Consider the following 17,269-nt stretch of genomic DNA (forward strand, 5'->3'; position numbering starts at 1 on the left):
GAATAGGAGCCATTTATGGTAAAATTGTTGTAAATTGTATATTATAGTGGAAAGACTGCAGTCATGTGCTGAAATTATTTCCCGGCTGCACTATTATCACTCAGGGGAAGAGAGAGGCTATGTTCCACTGCTTGGTGTTCCACAAATAATTGAAGTCAAATTGGTAGGCATATTGGTTTTATTCAGTCAGTCCTTTTTAAAGGCTTTTTTCTTTGTGCATTATAGTTATACATAATAGGGGGGTTCATTGTGACATAAATATACAAGCATGGAATATATATAATTTGTTCCATTTCAATCACCAATGCTTCCTCTTTCTCTTTTCTCCTTCCACCTTCTGTTCCTGCCTCTATACTCTATAGTCTTCCTTTTACCCATTTGTTGCTTTTTTTTTAATTGATGCTGTATAGGTGTACATAAATGTGGAATTCACTGTGGTATATTCATATATGTACATAGCATAATTTTGTCAATTTCCTTCCACAGTTTCTCCCTTTTTTTCATGCTTCTTGCATCTCACTCAATTCTTTTTCTCTCCACTGATCTCTGCTTTATCTTCATGGAACCTGCTACCACATTTCCCCTCTTACTTTGCTCTAGCTTCTGTCTTTGAGAGAAAACATTCAACCTCAACTTTCTGAGTCTGATGTATTTCACTTTGCATAATGTTGTCCAATTCCATTTACCAGCAAATGCCAAAATTTTATTCTTCTTTATGGCTAAAACTTCATCGTGTATATACACAGCATATTTTCTTTATCCATTTATCTGTTTGGTGGACATTTGGATTGGTTCCTAACTGGGTCATTGTGATTTGTGTTGCTGTAAACATTGATGTTCCTATATCACTGTAGTATGCTGATTTTAGTTCTTTTGGATAAATGCCAAGGAGTGGGATAGCTGGGTCCTCTAGTGACTCCATTCCTAGTCCATTGAGGACTCTTCATACTGCTTTCCATAGTGGTTGTATTAATTTATAGTCCCACCAACAAGGTATGAGTGTACCCTTTTTCCCACATTATTATTTGTATTCTTGATGATTGTCATTCTAACTGGGGTAGAATGAAATTGCAATGTAGTTTGATTTGCAGTTCCCTGAAAAATAGGGATGTTGAACATTATTTCATATATTTATGGTCAAAGCCAGCTTTGAGGGAAGATAGGGAAAATATAAGAAACCGCCACCCCCCATCTTCTGGAGGCAATAGGATGAGAAAAACATTTAAAGGATAAAAGGAGGAAAAATGGGAGAAAAGGGAGGAAATATACATATGCAGATTTAGTTATTCTGTGCTTGACAGGCTTGGGTCAGGGGAAATCTCCACTCTGAGCTTCTTTGGCATCCCCCAGGCTGCGGGTAATGGGATAGTCTTTCCTCATGAGGTACTTGCACTCAATTTCGGTGGGGGTCTTAATTTCAGTCTGTTTCACAATAAGGAACTATTGAAAAAAATACAGGAAGAAGAAACAGTAAGCTTAGAAACTGGTAGAGGTGAAATGGTTAAAAAAAATGCCAGTTTAATTAAAGTTACATGATTTTGAAATCAAAAATAATAAGATTAAAAATCTCAAGAGATTTCTAAAAATAAAAATAGACATACATAGATCCATCCTAAGTGTTTCTTAAATGAAAGTGTTGAGAGGCCAGGATCAGCGTTGCTAAAAAGCATGATTGGTTTTAGGACTTTTTAAAAGTGTATTTTAGGTGATTCTGGTCTTGGTTATGAATGTAACAATGTTCAGAATATCCTAACAAGATCCATCCTTTTCAAAGTGACCCAGGGCAAGAGAAAATAACTACCATGAAACAAAAGGAATTGAATGAAGGCTTGAATCACATTTCTTTAAAGTCAAGAAGTATATGATGATATGATATACTTCAATAATTTAAATATTAAAAAATTGCATGAATTTCAAAATGAATATAAATTTTATGTAAAACATTGCAAAAGAACTACATTTGGGGCCAAAAAGATTAAATTTATGTTCCTAGAAGCATTAAGAAAAGTCTTTATCTTCACAAAATCTACTGAAAACTCCAAAATCCCATTTAGTATCTTAATGTTCAAATAAGAAGTGACAAATGATAGTTTAATGTTACTTGTTTAGGAAATTTTTTTTCTTTCAAAAACTTACCAATTTGTAAATTCCTATTAAACAACTTGACTCTAAAAAAAGAATCACAGAAAATCAATTGCCAATTTTCATTGGTACATACTGTTTATTATTTTTAAAGTCAAACAAAATATTATATCATCAAGTGAATGGCCATCTGTTCATAATTTTGAGTTAATTTTTGCATGAACACAGAACAAAACACATTCATAACTCTAACTGCAGATTAGGTAATTCCTGTCTTGTTATATCTCCTAATAGCCTGTATTTTCTATAAAAATTTGAAGTATGGCAAAAAAATGGTACTCTTTGTCCATATTGATTTTAAAACATTTAGAAGATTCAGCATGAAAAGTGATATTATCTTCTCTGTAGATTTTGAGCAGATAGTAAGCATTCAAAATTGCTAGAAATCAAGCTAAATAGTCCCCTTATTCAAGTTAACGAAGTTCTGATGTTTTCACAGCCTGTGGCATTGATATTTGAAATACTGTTGGTTCTGTGGAAGCAAATATTGAAGTCTGTGCTTCAATGGACAGAAAATTTCAAAGGGAATTCAATAGAAATAAGGAAAAAAATACAGTAAAATAGAAATTATGTAGGTTGAAGTAATGGAATAATTATATTGAAGAGAAATAATGGAATAACTAAATTCTAACTTGCAGGTAAGTAGGTTTCTTAAGTGAGTGTCAAACTACTATGTTCCTTTAAAATAATTTGTAGAGATTATGAGATAATAATTTGTACCATTCATTTATAATTTAATACAGAGACTCAGAATTTTTAGAAAATTAAGAGATAAGAAAGATGTAGTTTTACTTGAAATGAGAGCAGTTGTTACCAGCAAAATATCTTGCTACTCAAAATACGAATAGCATCTACTTGAACTGTATTAGGAAATAATGGTATATAGAGGGTTCGGTACTATCTTCAGTTTTGAGTACTCATTGGGGATCTTAGATGTTCTCACCTGTGAATAAAGGGGGGCCCACTGTGTTTTGCCACCAGGGAAGATCACTCTAGACATTATTGGGACTTTTTCACATCAACCTGGTTTACCATCCACATGGCTGACCTATGTCTTTAGACCCTCTGAAGGTTAAGATGACATACCATGTAACCCAAAAATCCCATTCTTATCACACCGTTAGCCATCTGGTGTGGCCCATGTAAACAAACATACATTTATCAAACAGACTATTCCAAGGATTTGGCAATTTCCTCTCAGGAGACCAGGGGAAAGGCCAGACCTCTCCTTGGGCAAGGTTATATTCTTGACTACAATGTGATTTACATTATTTCTGCTGACATTTATTTGGTGACAAGAAGTCACATAATATCATCCAACTATGACAAAGTTGGAATATGATGTTCTTCACTAGGCCTATTCCCAGCAAAAACTCTACAGTAGAAAAGGGAACACAGACCTCCCGGGAATCTCTGGAATAGAGTCAGCTCTAGGCAAAGGTGCCTTTCTATGTACCAGTGATTCTTAAGTACAAGCTTGAGGTGGTTTATATAATTTCTTTGTGAAAATATGCTTTAATTATTATCCTTCATTTTTATGATATTCTCAAGAGGTTTTACTCACAGTCTCTGTGATCATAAAAATAGCCAGTATTTAATGATTGTATGCAATATATTCTAATCACTTTACAGGTATTACTTCATTTAATCTTCAGACTATACTAAGTTCAGTGGATTATACAAAGGGGAATGAAGGGAAGGGAGGGGGAAAGAGTAGAATGAATCTGACTCAAGAATACATGAATCCCCACATCATGTACAATCACAAGACTGGGATCCTAATTAGAATAAGTTATACTCCATTTTTGTATAAATATGTCAAAATATATCCTACATATATATCTAAAGTAAAGAAATAAAATTTAAAAAGAGAGAGGTGAGGACCCACAGCAGTTAAATGAACCTGAATTGCAACCCAGGCACTTGTCCCATGAATTCCTTATGAGAAATGTAATTCATTTTGGTCTGAAAGTGTATGTTTTGACAAAGATCCAAAAGATTATTTCATGTCCATATTTTTTGTATTTCCTTTATATACAATTTAAATATAATAGAAATAACTTTTTAAATACTAAACTCATTTTATTCTCAAAAATCATATTGCCCTATATGATCTGCTAGGATCATTTTAGGTACACACAAATGCTTTTGAGTAATAAAACAATTTTCTAGGTGACTTATCAGGAATTACAGTGTTATGTGGATTCAGGACCATGTTAATCCAGTGGATTTGATTCCATTTCCTTGTAAATTGCTCCTCAAGGTTTGAGGCCATCCTCAGGCTGCTAGCAAAATGAGTTCAGCAGTTTCAAATCTCACCATTATAAGTAGCAATGCCCATAAAGAGTGAGATTTACTCCCAAATCTTTCACTAAAAATAAAACACAACATGCAATATAAATTTTGCTTGTTTTTTTTTTTCCTGGATTATTTTAAATAGCAATTTTCATATCATACTCTCTGATCACATTTTTATGGCTCAGTAGGTCAATCATTCCTGAACACATAAGTACTATGGGAAATGTGTGCATATATATATGATATTTATATACATATATATACATATACATAATATTTATATACATATATATACATATACATAAATATATGATATTTATATACATATTATATATAATGTATATTTATATACATATTATATAAATATACATATTCATGGAACTGGGTTTTTCTATGATGGTTTTCATCACTTTGGCTGTAGATGCCCTGTACAAATATGTTTTGTTCAGTTTTGAAATTTGACTCTTTGTATGCTAACCACTCTAAAGAACTTTAAAAATTCAGGCTTTAATGATATATAAGTATTTATGATTTCCAAAACTTTCCTCATATTCACTCAAGTGAGAAATATTTCTGGTGTGTTTGTTGAATTAATTGACTAATTTTGAATTACAGTTTTGATCATTACCTAAGGAGGCAAGAAGAGAACAATTGAGGTTTGTTCCATGCAGCGGAACCGGCGCAGAGAAAGCAAACACCACCAATCTTTAGTTGACCAGATTTATTGCGTCTTCCCTGTTTTCCTGACTTCTTTGTTCTCCACTATCTTCCTTCTTCTACCCTCTCCCTCTCTCCTCCCCCAGGCTCCTAGCTTATTAGCCAATTATAGCAAAGCTTTCTCTCACGAAGGAGAGCATGCAGAAGAATGCCAGCATAGCACTATATGGATCACGAGCTGTCCACACACAGCATGATATTAGATAGCCAATCCTAGAGCCTGGCGTCAACACGTCATAAGTCTCCAAGGAACTAGTAAGCAAGCAGCCTTTTTGGGTACTTCCTTATTTTGGTAGCCAACGCCCTTTGGCTCACTGCCAGGCACCATCTTGTCCAAGACGGCCCTCAACAGAGGTTTAGGTTGTCATCCATTATATTTATACTTGTTCTATTTACATCTTAATGCTCTTAAATATTATATCATCTTGTGTGGTGTGGATCTTCCTGACCTCTTTTCAAAAATTCATTTTATGGAGAAGAGTAACAGTATAACCAGTCCTAATCAATTGTATCCAAGACTGGATATAAAGTTGGAATGGGATCATGGAGATCCTGGCAATCAATATTGATATTTAATCTATTGAGAATGGGATGAACAGAAATTCCTGGAAAAGGGTTTGGACAGATGGATTTTTTAAAAGTACTTTCAGAAATTGTTATTCTTTGAGAAATGTGTAAACCAATTTGCTGACTGCACCCTTTGGACATTTCAAAGTACCTGGATAGCTATGGGTAATTGCAAACATTGGGACCTGTTAGGGATTGAATTGTGTCTTCCCAGAATTCACATGTTTAAGTCCTAACCCATGGGTCTTCCATTTAAAGAGGTAACTGTTATTGAAATGGTGAAGTCCTGACACCATGTGATTGATGTCTTTAAAGAAGAGGAAGAACAACAGAAATGCATGTGCACAGAGAAAAGTCCAGGTGAGGATTTCTAATGAGGGCATCCATCTGCAAGCCAAAGAAAAGAACCTCAGGAGAAATTAAAACAATCGACATATTGGTCTTGGACTTCTAAACTCAAGAATGAAAAATAAATTTCTGCTGTCACCCAGCCTGCAGCATTTTATTATGGCGACCCAATAAAACCAATACAGGACCCCTTCCTTCATCTCTTGATAGGAACTTTGAAACCTTTGAAATTTAATGTTCTTCAGACATGCCCCAGATGAATACGAGCATAGCCAGATTAAGGTAGAAAGCAACTATGTAATGTATGAAGCAGAGAAGACTCAGTCTAGCACCCTCTTTATTCCCTGCTTCCCATGCTGTGCATCAGTTTGAAAGATACATTAACTCCGAAATAACCCTGTCAGAAAGTACTGACATGGCTGAGTCGTCAATTCAATGTGACTGCCAAGTTTTCTGAGGTGTGGAGCTAGAAGTCAGTGAGATAAAGAACCAGGATATGTCTCTCATGTTCAGAAGCAGCAGTTGGAACACAGATGGGAAGACTCATTATCAAGGCAAAAAAGTGCATCCATCACCATGAATGTCCTGCACCTTGAGGAAAATCCTCTGATTATAGCAGTCAACACCCAAAACCAGTCAAGATAATCTGTACTATGTAAATCAGCAAAACATTTAGAAGAATGGAAATATCTATCAAGAGAATAAATATAAAATACCATGTGGCATAACACAGGACTCCACATTTCCTGCAGAATCATGCAATGCAATGAGTCCTACTTCATACTTAGACGAAGGCTGAAACTAGAATTCAAAACTAATTATTTGAACATCAAATTGTTTAAATAATTTCCCTTGCTTGACTGCTCATAATCTCCAAGAAATTAGTGCAGAACAAATATTACAATTTTTTTTCCACTGTACCACCCTCTTCAGTGCCAGTATCATACAAGGCAGAGGCCAGGCAGGGGTTCAGGGTCACAGTTTGCTCTGGCACTGTGAGACACCCAGGGGGACGAGCCTGCCATTCAGATTTTCTTTTTATCTGAAATGAAGCCAAATATTAAATTTTCTAAAATATTAATTTTTTTACTTCAGATATTGTTAAATATCATATATATCTAAGTTATTGTGACCATGGAGCTTTTTAAACCCACCAAAAGAGTCATAAGAATCAAGAATGAATCAAATGCTATCACATAATAATTATAGTTTAAAACAGTTAAACTTTTTTATAGATACAAATACACTCACACACATGAGCCCTAAAACTCAATTATAATGCCAGGTAGTTCAATTATTAGCTTGAAATAGCTATTTTCCTAGTAATTTGTATCCAGATATTCTGTAACTAGGCATAGGTTTCTCTGATCCTGTTTGGTATTCTGTGCAGGTTTATTTAGCAAGGACTTCTAACTGATGGGTTTATAGTAAATGTAAAGAACACTATCTCTACATCTATAGTCTATTAAAGTTAAAATTTTTTCTGAAGAAATTTTTATCAATAAAATGTTAACTTTTATTATGATCATTTTCTCTCTTTTTTTGTGGGGGGATTAGCTTGTAAATCTTTGTGTTGAAAATTTGTAGCAATAATTTTTGCCTTGGCATGCTGTACACATGAAGAGATTTCATGTCTCTCATATGTGTGACATTCAGAATTAGAGAGATTTCCATGGAACAGAATGGGTCTGAGGTAAGGGATATAATCATCTTCAAGGAATTTTCAATCTAAGTCTTGATGTATACATGTGTTATGAATTAGAATAAAATTAAATCTCTTCCTCTGTAATGTGCTTTTAAAATTTAAGCAATGTAATTATAGTAAAATAGTATAATATAATAATTTAATAATTATTGAGCATGTAATGAAACTTGTGGGCTTAATTTGCAACATTATGGAATTTTCTAGCTTAAAAAACACTGAAAAATGCTGGTTAGGTTGAGAGGTTAGAGCTAAATTAGTGTAGAAAGCTGATAGAAACACACAGAGCTGTTCTAGGAATTAGGTGATAGAAATAATAGTGGCCATGATGGGACAGGGTAGTACTGAAAAAGTCAACTTGATAGAATAATTTCTAAGTGTTTAATGTTTTCCCTCCCAGATTTTACTGACATTTTCTCAATTTGGGTGCAGTAAAAAAATCACACTTTTTTTTTCAAATTAAAATTAGCAAAACATTCCTCTGAACTGAGAGAAATACTTCACTAACATTCTCTGTGGAAAAAAATGTTTATTGTTTTCATACCTGAAAACGTCCTATAAATGGATTCATGTTACACTGTTGAGTAAGTGTCCTATACCATTTTTTCTTACATAATGTTGTAAAAATTCTTCTTGAAGAAAAGTTCAGTGCATTTCTAATTATTCTTTAGAATGTACTTCTAGGAGGAAAGATCTAAATGTGTGAGTATTCTAATGACTTTTCAGGCATACAACAAAAAATATCCTCAGAAAATACAATGTCACTTCATTCTTCACTCAGTTAACGTGTGTACAAAAATGATGATAATACAAACTGTTACTTTGTAATTAAATGTGAAATTCAATAAAATAAAAAATGTTGGAAGAGTTAAATGCTAGCATAATAAATATTTAATGGGATAATTTAATTTTTTGAAGTGCTAACTGGATTCAAAACCAATGAATTGAAAGCAGTAGTTATAAATTACTGAAGACATAGAGACAGACCCAAAAATCTAGATTTTCTGATAAACTCTGTGTTCTGGTATTTTCTTGATATCAATCTTTTATAGCATTACAAATGCCAAGTGATATCTTGCACATATCTTACAATTACAAATGAAGTAAATGATATTCTAGACCACTGCCAAGATAAAGCTGTATTTTCACAGCTAAAATTGATTTCTTATTATATCTATCCTAGCTGACAACTTGAGTGAACATCTTTTTCAAACTGAGAAAACAATGGAGCTATTTTTCCAAGAGAGACTGATAGTTGGGAATAGGGTGTACTCAACAGACAAACCCAGTTAGAAAAATTTTATTACAGTTTTTAACAGATGGAACTATTTGAGCTGTGTAATATGTTCTCAATGAAAAATATAAGAATTCATTTGACTATTTCTTAAAAATAAGTAATATTCACTATAGACATTATGCTAACATGAGAAAAATCCTATACTAGTCATGCACTCCCATTGGACATTCATGTATTTCCTTTTTTTTTTTTTATTTGTGGGAGAGTACCAGGGATTGAACTCAGGGGTGCTTGACCACTGAGCCACATCCCCAGTCCTATTTTGTATTTTACTTAGAGACAGGGTCTCACAGAGTTGCTTAGCACCTCGATTTTGCTGAGACTGGCTTTGAAACTGCAATCTCCTGCCTCCTTCTGCTGAGCCTCTACGAACAGGTGTGCCCTACCCTGCCTGTCCTCAATATTCAGGTATTTCTTAGCAACATTTTAGTATTGTTTTCAGTGAATGTTAGTCTGAATCACTTTCATGTCTACTATGATCTCTTTTTTCCTTTTCCTTCTTGCCTTTCTTCTTCCTCTCCATCTCCTGTCACTCAATCACTGATCTGTTTCATGCTTATGAACAGGTGGTTCACATGTACACTCACACCGACCTGTACCACATATACAAGGAACTATTTCCTTTATTCCTTTATCTTTCCATATGCAGTTTCATGTTTCTCAATAAGCCATGTAACATGAAATTCTTATCATTTAATAAATGATGATCTAGTGCATTCTTTTTAATAGATGTAACTGATCTTTGCTAAACATTGTACATATTGTCCTGGAATTATAGTAAGAATATATGTGTATATATATGTGTGTGTGTGTGTGTGTGTGTGTGTGTGTGTGTATATATATATATATATATATATATATTTCCAGGAAATTTGTAAATTTCTGTATATATAAATATATATATATATATATATTCCTACAGTTCCAGAGAGTTAAAATTGTTTGGATTTTGTATATGTATATATAAACTTCTAATTTTGATATGTACTGAAATTCTTTAACAAGTAGAAATGTAGGGCACATCATTATTTAATGTGTATGTTGCCATGCTTATTTTGTGAATTGTGTCATATGATCACCTTGACCCACTTGTACATTGGCATGATTGCCTTTAACAAAGGATATAAGATTTTTCTACATATTAGGCAAGAATTCTTTATTTTTAATCCATGTTTTAAATAGTCTCCCATTCATGTGATTCGCATTTACTTATTTTTAAATTTCCACTCTCAAGGCTTAAAAATTCCATGTAAATTCAGCAAAAAGCCTAAGTCGAAGATTCCAGTTCTGTTTCTTCCAACAAATATCATTAAAACAATGAAAAAAATAAATAGATTTTGGGCAAAATACCTAAAGGAGAACTCCAAAAAGAGGACAGAGGAAAGAGGCAACAGAAATTCTGTAAAGTACTGAAATCCAGGATGACTACATAGCAAGGGGAACCCTGCCTCTGACATCTCATTCATCAGTCTAGATCACTTCATAAGCAGGAGAGATTCTTCTTGTGGGGAAAAGAAACCCAGGAGTTCCACTGGCTCCTACAGCAATGAGGCCTAGCAGAAGCCCCACACCATGTCTTAGGGAATCGTCTTAGGGAATTCTCCAGGCTGAAAAGCCACAGCTTTCCACCCATCTTTCCCCTCATAGCATGAGTTGCTGAGACCTCTCATTTATCCAAGGATAGGAGTTATTGCAGTGCTTTCTTCCCTCTGGAGCCCAAGTCACAGGGCCATCTTGTCATTTCTGAGTACTTAACTTCTGCCGCTGAGCAAAGCCTCTTAGCATTTGGGAGCAGAGTCAACACTGTAAGGACCCATCCCCTGAAGCTTAAGGTGCTGCTGTGCCTGTTTATTCTGGATCACAAATTGCAGTTGTGCCCTGCTTCCCAGGGTCTGAGCATCCAGAGCACTCTTTCCCAAGAGGTGAGCCAGGGTCCTACTCTACTTCTGTCTGACAAAACCACAGCTCCATTCCAGAGTTTGGCCCCAGTGACTGGGATATGCCTCAGATCAACAGTACCTGGCTTACTGGGATACCTTTATCAACTTGTGACTTGGAAAGTGAACCTATGCCTCAAGTCCAGGGTGCTGAAGTAGGTGCTGCATGAGATCCTGAGCTCAGGAACCCAACCGCACAGATACTCTGAGCAGTGAGATCTGTTTTAGTCAGTCTTTTTATCACTGTGACCAAAACACTTGAAAAAAAAAAAAAAAAAAAACAACTAGAGGAGAAAATGTTTATTTGGGGTGCATGGTTTCAGAGGCCTAAGTTCATAAATGGCCAATTCCATTGCCCTGATTCCAAGATGAGGCAGCAAAGGAAAGCTGTTCAGCTTATGGTGTTCAGAAATTGTGTGTGTGTGTGAACATTTGTGTGTGTGGGCAGGGAGAGCGGGCCGCCGGGAAGATGTACTCTTTCAGAATATGCACCCAATGACCCATTTCTTCAAGTTATGTGCCACTACCCTAAAGCTACCACCCGGTCAGTCCATTCAAATTTGGATGGACTGATTAGGTTACAGCTCTCACAATTCAATTGTTTTATCTCCAAACTTTCCTGCATTAGCACATTAACTTTCCTGGGGAGAATATATCATATCTAAACCAGACAGGACACCAGGGTTATTACAGGTTCTCATTAGATCCAAAACCAGGAAAGACTCCTGCAGCTGACTCTCCACCATGGGAAAGACAAGACCAAAGAATTCTTGATGTTTTGATCTAATAACCTATATAGTTTCTGTTACTGCTGTAAACTAGTATGGGCTTAGACCACTGAGGCAGCCAGTTCATTGTTGAGGCTGGTTTTAACTAGAGAAGATGCATGAAGACTATGCCACCCTACCCTCATGAGACCAGAGCCAAGTTGGTGCTATCAGGCTCATCTACAGGTGAAAGTCTTCTGTGAAAACCACTTTGTAAAGTCTGAAGGAGGTGACTGTCCTACCAAATGGGCAGGCATCCATGCAGAGATGCAAGAAAAAGTTTAGAAGAAAGAAAACATGATACTGCCAGAGGAGACAAGAATTCTCCGTTCACTGAACCAATGAACAAGAAATTTATGAATTTCCTGGAAACAAACTCAATATAATGTTTATGTTTCTAAGAGATCCAAGAGCAAAGAGACTGCAATTAAGTCAGGAAACTAATTCATGGTCTGATTTAAAATTCAATGAAGAAATAGAATTTTCAAAGCCAACAAATATTATAGCTGTAAAATTTAAGCAATGAAATAAAAAATACAATAGAGAACTTCAACAGACTAGATCAAGCAGAAAAAGAATATGGGAACTTGAAGAGTGATCTTTTGAAATGACTCATTCAGAGGGAAAAAGATATCAAATAAAGATGAAAAAGTGAAGGAAGGATACAGGGCAGAGCAGGGCATCATTAAGTGAATATATATTCATAGAGTGGGAACGTGAGTAGAAGAGGAGACAGAAAAAGGGAAAGAAACATTATTTACAGAAACAATTGCTGAAAACTTCACAAGTCTTGGAAGAGATATGGATATTCATATTCATGGAACTCTTAAGTTCCCCTAACGGGTAAAACCCTAAGATGTCTTCTCCAAGGCACTTTATAATCAAACTGTCAAAAGCCAAAAATGAAAAAAAAAAAAAAAAAAAGACTTTTAAAGCAGGAAGAGAAAGGCAACAAGTCATATAAAAGGAAATCCCACTGGACTCTGCATGTATTCTGTAGTAAAAATTTTGCAGGCCAGACAGAATGGGACGATATATTAAAAGTGCTCAAAGAAATGAAACTGGCAGCTGAGAATACAATACCCAGTGAAGTTGTCCTTCAGAAATGAAGTAGATTTTTTACAAACAAAAGTTGTAAAAATTCATCACCACTGAACCTGCCCTACAAGTAATGCTTAATAGAGTTCTTCCAAAGGAAATAAAAGGACAATAATTATTGTTATGAATATATATTAAATAATAAAATTATTGGTGAGGTAAATAATCATCAAATCCAGAATATTGTACTGTGATCTATATTATACATATCTCTAGGAAGAAAATTTAAAGCCAAATTGCTCAAAAATAATTACAATAATAAGTCAAGGTATGCACTACATGAAAATAAATACAGCATGACATTAAAAACATAAACTGAGGATGGTAAGGTCAAAGTCAAAAGTCTTGGGTAGAAAAGGATTGAAGTTACCAGCTTAAAATAGTTGACTGTGACTATGTTTCATGTAATCCTCCTGTTACCCACCCCTTTACACACGACTCTAGCAGATGTGCAAACAATCTAGAAAAATCAAAGTTTGCCATTACATAAAAAAGAAGGGAACAAAGGAACTGCAAAATAATAAGAAAACAAATAATAAAATGGCAGTAGTAATGCTCCTTACCTATCAATAATAATCTTGACTATAAATGGATTGAATGATCCAATCAAAAGTCATAGGATGGTCAAATGGATACAAAATAAAACAAGATCCAACATATGCTGCTTGCCCAAGACCCAGTTAAGCTTTTAGGACACACAAAGACTGAAAGTGAAGGACTGGAAAAGATATTCCATGTATGAGCTCATCAAAGAGCAGGGGTAATTATACTTATCTGTGATAAAAGAGACCTCAAATCAAAAACCGTAATGGGAAACAAATAAGGTCATTATTTAATTATAAAGGGATTAATTCACCAGGAGGACGTATAATTAATTATATGTGCACTTTACATGGCAGCTCATAATTATATAAAATATATAAATAAATAGGGAGAAATAAATAGCAATGCAATAATTGAGAACTTCAATACCCATTTTTAATGATGGATAGATCAAATAGAGAATTAATAAAGAAATATTGGACTTGAATTTCATTTTTGGCCAAATGAACCTAATACAAACATGAATAGAAGTTTTCATCCAACAGTAGCAGAATACATACTTTTTTCCTTGCCACATTCTCCAGAATAGATCATATATTAGGCCACAAAGGAATTTTTTAATTTTTTGACTTCTGTCTCAAGGAACTTTAATTTTTTTCTATTATTTCAAACCACAATGGTCCAAAACTAGAGACTAATAACAGGAAACTCATGCAAAAATTCCTATCATGCAAAATTCATACATATGTGTAAATTAAATAGTATGGATTAAAAAACAAATCCCAAGGGAAAAGCATAACTTCTTGAGACCCAGACTGGAATTATAACTTCTTACAAGTAACTCCTTTTCTGCACACGGAGTAGCCTCCAGCAATTTTGCTAGGATAATATTCTGACGTTTTATAGCTCTCTTTCTGACACCTACAAAATACTTGACTTCAGTTCCATTCCTGTGACCTTGACTGTGGTTTCCATGATAGTATTACCACCACCAGCATCACATACTGCATCAGATCGACTTGTGGAATAAACAGTGGCAATTTCTAGTAACTCCTCTGGCAATGTCTAGCTATTAATTTTTCATGTCCAAAACATTTTATTTCTTGTACAAAAAAATGGAAAGTACATTTATTTATTTTATGTAGCATTTCTATATATTTCAAGACAGAAATCTGGGGAACTGCCTCTGTTCACCCATCTTATCCCAAATTTTATTATTAACAATTTTGAAAAATGGGTGATATATTACTTGAAATACTCAGTGCATAAGACATAGTTTGGTTTGACTTAAATATCTTTAAACTTCAAGTATTAAATTGTTTTTAGACTTCATTTCAGTTCAAAGAGTTTTTATGAGGAAAAATTAACTAAAATGCTTTTGGTTATTTTTAACATTTATTTGCCAATTTAAATTTTTCTACGTGTAATTTCTTTAAAAATTGAGGTGACATTGACCTTTGAAAGTCATGTGCTCTTCTGTTTATAGGTGCAGTACTTTGGAAACATACATACATATTCTTTGAAAACCTAGACAATGGTTTTTAAGTTATAACCTCCTTTTTAAATATTTAATATGATTTATAAATGTTTTGAAAACTTAAAAGGACATAAAAGAGTAATCTAGGTATCACCTAGAGATATTTGTACTCTAAATTTACAGAATCTGAACATTTATTTAACATTTTAAATAATATAAATATATATTCTTTTGCAATGGTACCTTAAAAGAGTCATAGCTAATACCACAACATGATTCTCATTTTAATTTTGAAGTTTTCTAGCTCTTGAGCATTTTTTAAACAACACACTTTGCAGAGAAAAGTGTTAAGATTTAATTTTTTTTCTGTTTTTCCAATTACAATATATATACTTTCAAAAGTAGTGCTATTGCCAGAAACTACTGCAATTTCCCAGATTCTACAGGTATGTCAAATCAGTTTGAGTTCAAAATTAGGCTATTATCCCAGAGGCACCCCAAAGTCTGCCAGTGCAGAATCAACAAGAACAGGTTCCCTAGCTCAGAATAAATAGTTCTTGTGGATATAAACTAACCAGGTCATATTGCTTTAGTGGAATAAGACAGAGTCATTAAAATATTTAATCTGTCCTTTTTGTGCCCTGATGTGTGCATGCTTTTCTCTGAAAAATGAAATTTAAGGTGCACCATGAATTTGTAAATACCAGATTAAAAGGAAAAGACTTGGAAAATGCAAAAGTGGGCTAGTTTTCACAAGGAGATATTTTATGAATAAGTATGGATTCAGTTCATTCTTACCCTAAAAAAAAAAAAAATACTAAGTTTAGTTACGAAATATAAGAAGTATAACATCACTGAATTAAGAGGAGTTACTGGGGAAAATGTACAGAATGAGGAGAATATGTGCAGTGTTTGCTTAGCTCCACTGGATGAATGAAGTGATCTGTGAAAGGAGTGTATCTAAATGGTACCAAGTGGCCACATAAGATCAAACTATGGAGTCTCTACTCCTGATTGTCCAGGTCCCAGATATTTACCAAATATTAACCACCTGTAATTCAAACAGAATAGCATAAAAATGAAGCAGGTAACAGTTAAAGATGGAGCACACCTAACAGGGGAAAATTCTTGCAGACATTTGGGAGGCATTTGTGTAATGCACAAAGAATAAAATCACGAAACAAAGATCTTGCATAAAATAAAGGTGAATCTGCCTACTAACAGAACTGCATGAAAACATGGACTGGAACCACAATTTGACCCAGTTATCCCACTCCTTGGTGTACACACAAAGGAGTTAAAATCAGCATACTATAGTGATGTAGCCACATCAATGTTCATAGCAGCTCAATTCACAATAGCTAAGCTATGAAACCAACCTAGGTGCCCTTCAACAGATGAGTGGTAAAGAATATGGCATATATGTACACAATGGAATATTACTCAGTCATAAAGAAGAATGAAATTATGGCATTTGCCAGTAAATGGATGTAACTGGAGACTATCATGCTAAGTGAAATGAACCAATTCCAAAAAAACAAAGGCTGAATGTTCTCTCCGATATGCGAATGCTAACACACAATAAGGGGGTGGGAAGAAAGAATAGAAATTCATTGGATTGGACAAAGGGGAATGAAGAGAAAAGGGAGAGGGAATGAGAATAATAAAGGATGTGGAGAGCGATGACTTGGATCATGGTCTCTGACTACCTCCTCTCTGGTCTCTGGTTGTGTTTGCCCTCGGAAATTCTTTGAAAAGTTCCAGGTCAAAATTGTCCAGTTGCTATGGTGATGCTTGGCCTGAGGAAGCTCTGTGTAAAGGCATAGAGCTATATCACTCTATACCTTGAGCTCAGGCACCAGCGGCTGTGGATAGATAATTATGGTCATAATACTATAATCACAATGTCTTATAAATGACTGGGTCATTCCAGTCTGTCTGCTTCACAGAAACTTTCCCACAAATAATGTTTTGATGATAAAACCTACGTAATAAACATGCTGAGGTAGCTCTGGGTTATTGTTCCTCCATCAGAGGATGATGACCCACCTGGTCCCAGCTTTCTCTCTTTAAGTGTTTGTTTGTCTTTCTTAATCCCCCATCACCCCTCACCATTTTCCATGCAGGCCATGGCAAAAGACCATACAATGAATTGGACATAACCTCCTTATGCTCATATATGAACACATGACCAGTAAAACTCCACATCATGTACAACCACAAGACTGGGTAGTTATACTCCATGTATGTGTAATATGTCAAAATACATTCTACAGCCATCATGACCCTATGTACATGTATGATTACAAAAATGGTATGAATCTATATGGTGCACACCATAGAAATGAAAAGATGTACCCCATTTGAGTACAATGA

General features: G+C 34.6%; 1 pseudogene; it reads right to left on the bottom strand.

The window, feature by feature from the left end:
- Positions 1-1,308: 1,308 nt before the first annotated feature.
- The window catches only part of LOC124961438 (60S ribosomal protein L3-like), a 35,775-nt pseudogene continuing 19,814 nt past the window's right edge, over positions 1,309-17,269 (bottom strand).

Source organism: Sciurus carolinensis, chromosome 12 (assembly GCF_902686445.1).
Source record: "Sciurus carolinensis chromosome 12, mSciCar1.2, whole genome shotgun sequence".
NCBI lineage: Eukaryota > Metazoa > Chordata > Mammalia > Rodentia > Sciuridae > Sciurus > Sciurus carolinensis.